Genomic DNA, 6,958 nt, shown 5'->3' with positions numbered 1-6,958 from the left:
TCAGGAACCACATTCATAACAAATAAAAATACTTGTTTTTTTATTGTCACGTATACTGGATAGGTGCAGTGAAATGTGTTGTTTTACAGGGTCAGTCATAGTAGTATAATAGGTGCAGTGAAATGTGTTGTTTTACAGGGTCAGTCATAGTAGTATGATAGGTGCAGTGAAACGTGTTGTTTTACAGGGTCAGCCATAGTAGTATGATAGATGCAGTGAAATGTGTTTTTTTACAGGGTCAGCCATAGTAGTATGATAGGTGCAGTGAAATGTGTTGTTTACAGGGTCAGCCATAGTAGTATGATAGGTGCAGTGAAATGTGTTGTTTTACAGGGTCAGTCATAGTAGTATGATAGTTGCAGTGAAACGTGTTGTTTTACAGGGTCAGCCAGAGTAGTATGATAGATGCAGTGAAATGTGTTGTTTTACAGGGTCAGCCATAGTAGTCTGATAGGTGCAGTGAAATGTGTTGTTTACAGGGTCAGCCATAGTAGTATGATAGATGCACTGAAATGTGTTGTTTTACAGGGTCAGCCATAGTAGTATGATAGATGCAGTGAAATGTGTTGTTTTACAGGGTCAGCCATAGTAGTATGATAGGTGCAGTGAAATGTGTTGTTTTACAAGGTCAGCCATAGTAGTATGATAGGTGCAGTGAAATGTGTTGTTTACAGGGTCAGCCATAGTAGTGAGATAGGTGCAGTGAAATGTGTTGTTTTACAGGGTCAGCCATAGTAGTATGATAGGTGCAGTGAAATGTGTTGTTTTACAGGGTCAGCCATAGTAGTATGATAGGTGCAGTGAAATGTGTTGTTTTACAGGGTCAGCCATAGTAGTATGACACCCCTGGAGGAGTTAGGGATAAGTGCCTTGCTCAAGGGCACGTTAAAGGATTATTTCACCTTGTTGCCTCGGTTATTCAAACCAGCGACCTTTCAATTACTGGCCAAGCACTCTAACCGCTAGGCTACTTACCACCTAACTAACATGATATATCAACAGCACACCTGTAATAACCGCTAGGTTACTTACCACCTAACTAACATGATATATCAACAGCACACCTGTAATAACCGCTAGGTTACTTACCACCTAACTAACATGATATATCAACAGCACACCTGTAATAACCGCCAGGCTACTTACCACCTAACTAACATGATATATCAACAGCACACCTGTAATAACCGCCAGGCTACTTACCACCTAACTAACATGATATATCAACAGCACACCTGTAATAACCACTAGGCTACTTACCCCCTAACTAACATGATATATCAACAGCACACCTGTAATAACCGCCAGGCTACTTACCACCTAACTAACATGATATATCAACAGCACACCTGCAATAACCGCCAGGCTACTTACCACCTAACTAACATGATATAACAACAGCACACCTGTAATAACCGCCAGGCTACTTACCACCTAACTAACATGATATATCAACAGCAGTAGTTGTGGAATTGTTAGGTTAGATTACTTGTTGTTATTACTGCATTGTCGGAACTAGAAGCACAAGCATTTCGCTACACTCGCATTAACATCTGCTAACCATGTGTATGTGACTAATAAAATTTGATTTGATTTGATTTGGCTACTTACCACCTAACTAACATATATCAACAACACACCTGTAATAACCATTAGGCTACTTACCACCTAACTAACATGATATATCAACAGTACACCTGTAATAACCGCTAGGCTACTTACCACCTAACTAACATGATATATCAACAGCACACCTGTAATAACCGCTAGGCTACTTACCACCTAACTAACATGATATATCAACAGCACACCTGTAATAACCGCTAGGCTACTTACCACCTAACTAACATGATATATCAACAGCACACCTGTAATAACCGCTAGGCTACTTACCACCTAACTAACATGATATATCAACAGCACACCTGTAATAACCGCTAGGCTACTTACCACCTAACTAACATGATATATCAACAGCACACCTGTAATAACCGCCAGGCTACTTACCACCTAACTAACATGATATATCAACAGTACACCTGTAATAACCATTAGGCTACTTACCACCTAACTAACATGATATATCAACAGCACACCTGTAATAACCGCTAGGCTACTTGCCACCTAACTAACATGATATATCAACAGCACACCTGTAATAACCGCCAGGCTACTTGCCACCTAACTAACATGATATATCAACAACACACCTGTAATAACCGCCAGGCTACTTACCACCTAACTAACATGATATATCAACAGTACACCTGTAATAACCGCTAGGCTACTTACCACCTAACTAACATGATATATCAACAACACACCTGTAATAACCATTAGGCTACTTACCACCTAACTAACATGATATATCAACAGTACACCTGTAATAACCGCTAGGCTACTTACCACCTAACTAACATGATATATCAACAGCACACCTGTAATAACCGCTAGGCTACTTACCACCTAACTAACATAATATATCAACAACACACCTGTAATAACCATTAGGCTACTTACCACCTAACTAACATGATATATCAACAACACACCTGTAATAACCGCTAGGCTACTTACCACCTAACTAACATGATATATCAACAGCACACCTGTAATAACTGCTTGGCTACTTACCAACCAACTAACATGATATATCAACAGCACACCTGTAATAACCGCTAGGCTACTTACCACCTAACTAACATGATATATCAACAACACACCTGTAATAACCGCTAGGCTACTTACCACCTAACTAACATATATCAACAGTACACCTGGAATAACCGCTAGGCTACTTTCCACCTAACTAACATGATATATCAACAGTACACCTGTAATAACCGCTAGGCTACTTACCACCTAACTAACATGATATATCAACAGTACACCTGTAATAACCGCTAGGCTACTTACCACCTAACTAACATGATATATCAACAGTACACCTGTAATAACCGCTAGGCTACTTACCACCTAACCAACATGATATATCAACAGCACGCCTGTAATAACCACTAGGCTACTTGCCACCTAACTAACATGATATATCAACAGCACACCTGTAATAACCGCTAGGCTACTTACCACCTAACCAACATGATATATCAACAGCACACCTGTAATAACCGCTAGGCTACTTACCACCTAACTAACATGATATATCAACAGCACACCTGTAATAACCGCTAGGCTACTTACCACCTAACTAACATGATATATCAACAACACACCTGTAATAACCGCTAGGCTACTTACCACCTAACTAACATGATATATCAACAGCACACCTGTAATAACCGCTAGGCTACTTACCACCTAACTAACATGATATATCAACAGCACACCTGTAATAACCGCTAGGCTACTTACCACCTAACTAACATGATATATCAACAGCTGTAATAGATATAATCTGGAGCCTAAATGTTTTCTGCCCGGAGCTGTAAAGAGTGGTAAAATCCACATATGGTAATTACTTCAAAGGTGTAGTCTGGTACTCACAATCTTTGCTGGTCTTTTTTCCTCGTTGTCCACTTCCTCTATGGCTCTGTGCTGACACTACGGACTCTCACTGTGGGGGAGATACAAGGTCAGAGGTCAGGGCAATACAATAATACAATACAGTACAACTTTATTGTCCATTTGTTACAGCGAACAGCAGAAATGTGTCTCCTGCTCAGTTCTCCACCAGATAACACACATAGCAGTCCTCATTCCAAGATTCCTAGGTGTACCTCTATAGTGATGTTCTACATAGAGCCATATAAATAGTATTATACCTCTATAGTGATGTTCTACATAGAGCCATATAAAGAGTATTATACCTCCATAGTGATGTTCTACATAGAGCCATATAAAGAGTATTATACCTCTATAGTGATGTTCTACATAGAGCCATATAAAGAGTATTATACCTCTATAGTGACTGTTCTACATAGAGCCATATAAAGAGTATTATACCTCTATAGTGACTGTTCTACATAGAGCCATATAAATAGTATAGTACCTCTATAGTGACTGTTCTACATAGAGCCATATAAAGAGTATTATACCTCTATAGTGATGTTCTACATAGAGCCATATAAAGAGTATTATACCTCTATAGTGACTGTTCTACATAGAGCCATATAAATAGTATTATACCTCTATAGTGACTGTTCTACATAGAGCCATATAAAGAGTATTATACCTCTATAGTGATGTTCTACATAGAGCCATATAAAGAGTATTATACCTCTATAGTGACTGTTCTACATAGAGCCATATAAATAGTATTATACCTCTATAGTGACTGTTCTACATAGAGCCATATAAAGAGTATTATACCTCTATAGTGATGTTCTACATAGAGCCATATAAAGAGTATTATACCTCTATAGTGATGTTCTACATAGAGCCATATAAAGAGTATTTTCCTCTATAGTGACTGTTCTACATAGAGCCATATAAATAGTATTATACCTCTATAGTGACTGTTCTACATAGAGCCATATAAATAGTATTTCTAGTACAGTCATACAGGAGGAACAGGTGTGTTTCAGTCGTACAGGAGGAGCAGGTGTGTTTCAGTCGTACAGGAGGAACAGGTGTGTTTCAGTCGTACAGGAGGAACAGGTGTGTTTCAGTCGTACAGGAGGAGCAGGTGTGTTTCAGTCGTACAGGAGGAACAGGTGTGTTTCAGTCGTACAGGAGGAGCATGTGTGTTTCAGTCATACAGGAGGAACAGGTGTGTTTCAGTCGTACAGGAGGAACAGGTGTGTTTCAGTCGTACAGGAGGAGCAGGTGTGTTTCAGTCGTACAGGAGGAGCAGGTGTGTTTCAGTCGTACTTCCCCACTGAGACCTATTTGAACCTGTTTCACAGTCCAACTCTCAGCCCAAAGAGATCCTGTTCCATCGCCCAACCCAGGGCTCAGTGATTTTATTTGTCAACCTTTGGAACTTGACAAGACCTCTCTCTCTCTCTCTCTCTCTCTCCCTCTCTGTGTTTGGTGTAGAGGGCTCTGTCCTCTGTCCTCTCTTGATTCTGTTCTTGGTCTTTTCTTTAAATTGTATTTTCTATGGTGGAAGGTTAATGCACTACTTGTTTTAGTGGTATCCACATGTTTTTTCAAAGTTAGGGTGGAAGAGGACAGAGTTAGTTTCCTGGGGTTTGGAAGGTGTGGTGTACGCGATGGCTTCCCAGCCTAGCGCGAAGGAGACGCTGTCGATACGGCATGGATTCAGGTGTGTTCCTGAGAACGGAGTTAAGGTGGAGGAGGTTCTGCTCGTGGTCAGTGAACAGGTAGGAGCTGAATTTATACATTCTGCTTCCAGAATGAACAAAGCTGTGGTTGTGTTCATGAAAAGAGCAAATTTGGTTGGTAGGCTAATTGCTAGTAGAATATTTGTAAGGGATGTGTTGGTGCCAATTTCTCCTCTTTCTACCACTTCGACAATGGTGGTAGTTGCAAATTTGCCTCCGTTTATTACGGATGATCAAATCAGGAAAGAGCTGAGTCGTTTTGGTAAGTTTGCTAGCGGTTTCCGTGTACTGTCAGCAGGATTTCAGGCAGATGCCGTTAAACACGTTGTTTCGTTCCGGAGGCAAGTGTTTATGTTTCTGAACAACAACGAGCAACAGCTAAATGTGCATTTTAAAGTGAGGCATGGGGAGGGGCTCTACGCAGGGTTTGCCAGCACAGATAGTCTACGGTGTTTTGAGTGTGGTGTTTTGGGGCATAAGAGCTTTGCGTGCCCACATAAACACCACCAAGTGCTTACCTCTTCGGGTAGGCTCGCTCAATATAAATGGCGCCAGAGATGCGGGAAAGAGGAGTGTGTTGGGTGAATATGTAAAACCCCAAAGGGTACAGGTGTTGTTTCTGCAGGAGAAGCATAGTGATGTATTGAATGAAGTCGATTGGGGGCTCTGGTGGAAAGGGGCAAGTCTGTTGAGCCATGGGACAAATTTTATTTGTATCGGGTCTGTCTGTAAAAATTTGCTCCTCGAAGGAGGTTGCGTAGGGACCTGGGTAGTGTTTTCCAGGTTAAAGCAAAGGGAGCACCTGTAAGAGCTAGGTTCTCCATGCTCAAGGAGATGGATGCTCCCAGCTCCTTCTTCTTTGGTTTTGAAAGACAGAGCAGTGAAGCCAAGGGTATGCATTGTCTAAGGCTGTCTGATGGGCGGGTGACCTCTGTGGTGGGGGAGATGCGGGAGTGAACTGCGGAGTTTTATACTGAGTTGTATAGGGCAGAACTGTAGAGTTTTATACTGAGTTGTATAGGGCAGAACTGTGGAGTTTTATGCTGAGTTGTATAGGGCAGAACTGTGGAGTTTTATGCTGAGTTGTATAGGGCAGAAATGTGTGATCCTATGTGTGTTCAGGACTTGTTCGCAGAACTCCCTAAGCTCTCTCTGGCACAGAGGGATGAAATGGACATTCCTCTGTTGTCCCATGAACTGGCAGACGCCGTAACCCAGATGTGACCCCCAGTCGTGAATCCACCGGGGTAGGAGAGTTGCCGATGAGATGCCGTCGGGCGGCTCTGACTCTCCTGCCCAAAAAAGGGAACTTGTGTGAACTTATTAAGAACTGGAGGCCTGTGGCATTACTCTGTGTGGACTACAAGATATTTGCCAAGGTCCTCTCTAACAGACTGAAGTCCCATCTGGACTCTATAATACACAAGGACCAGACATTTTGTGTACCGGGACGCTCAATCACGGACAACTTGTTCTTGATTAGGGACATGTTGGACTTGTCGAGAGGTTCTAATGTGAACTTTGGACTGGTCTCTTTAGATCAAGAGAAGGCTTTTGATAGAGTGGACCATGAGTACCTGTTTAATGTGATGTCTGGGTTTGGGTTTGGGGAAGAGTTTTGTGACCTGTGTGAAGCTGTTGTATCCTGGGACGTCATGTATGGTCAAGGTGGGAGGGGGGCTCAGTAGGCCAGTCTGGGTGAGAAGGGGCAT

General features: G+C 41.8%; 1 protein-coding gene across 2 annotated transcripts in view; it reads right to left on the bottom strand.

Annotated features, from left to right (window-relative positions):
* LOC129845274 (protein phosphatase 1 regulatory subunit 29-like) overlaps positions 1-6,958 on the bottom strand; it is a 186,093-nt gene that overhangs the window by 119,237 nt on the left and 59,898 nt on the right. Inside the window, exon 2 of one of the 2 annotated variants that reach the window (XM_055913148.1) lies at positions 3,505-3,574. The gene's annotated coding sequence lies outside the window, so the exon portion shown is untranslated. Of the gene's footprint in view, positions 1-3,504; positions 3,834-6,958 lie in introns of those variants that run through there. The other variant, XM_055913147.1, reaches the window with a different exon arrangement.

Source organism: Salvelinus fontinalis, unplaced genomic scaffold (genome assembly GCF_029448725.1).
Source record: "Salvelinus fontinalis isolate EN_2023a unplaced genomic scaffold, ASM2944872v1 scaffold_0265, whole genome shotgun sequence".
Classification (NCBI taxonomy): Eukaryota; Metazoa; Chordata; class Actinopteri; order Salmoniformes; family Salmonidae; genus Salvelinus; species Salvelinus fontinalis.
The sequence above is the reverse complement of the archived record's forward strand: the minus strand, read 5'-3'. Positions and strand labels throughout refer to the sequence as shown.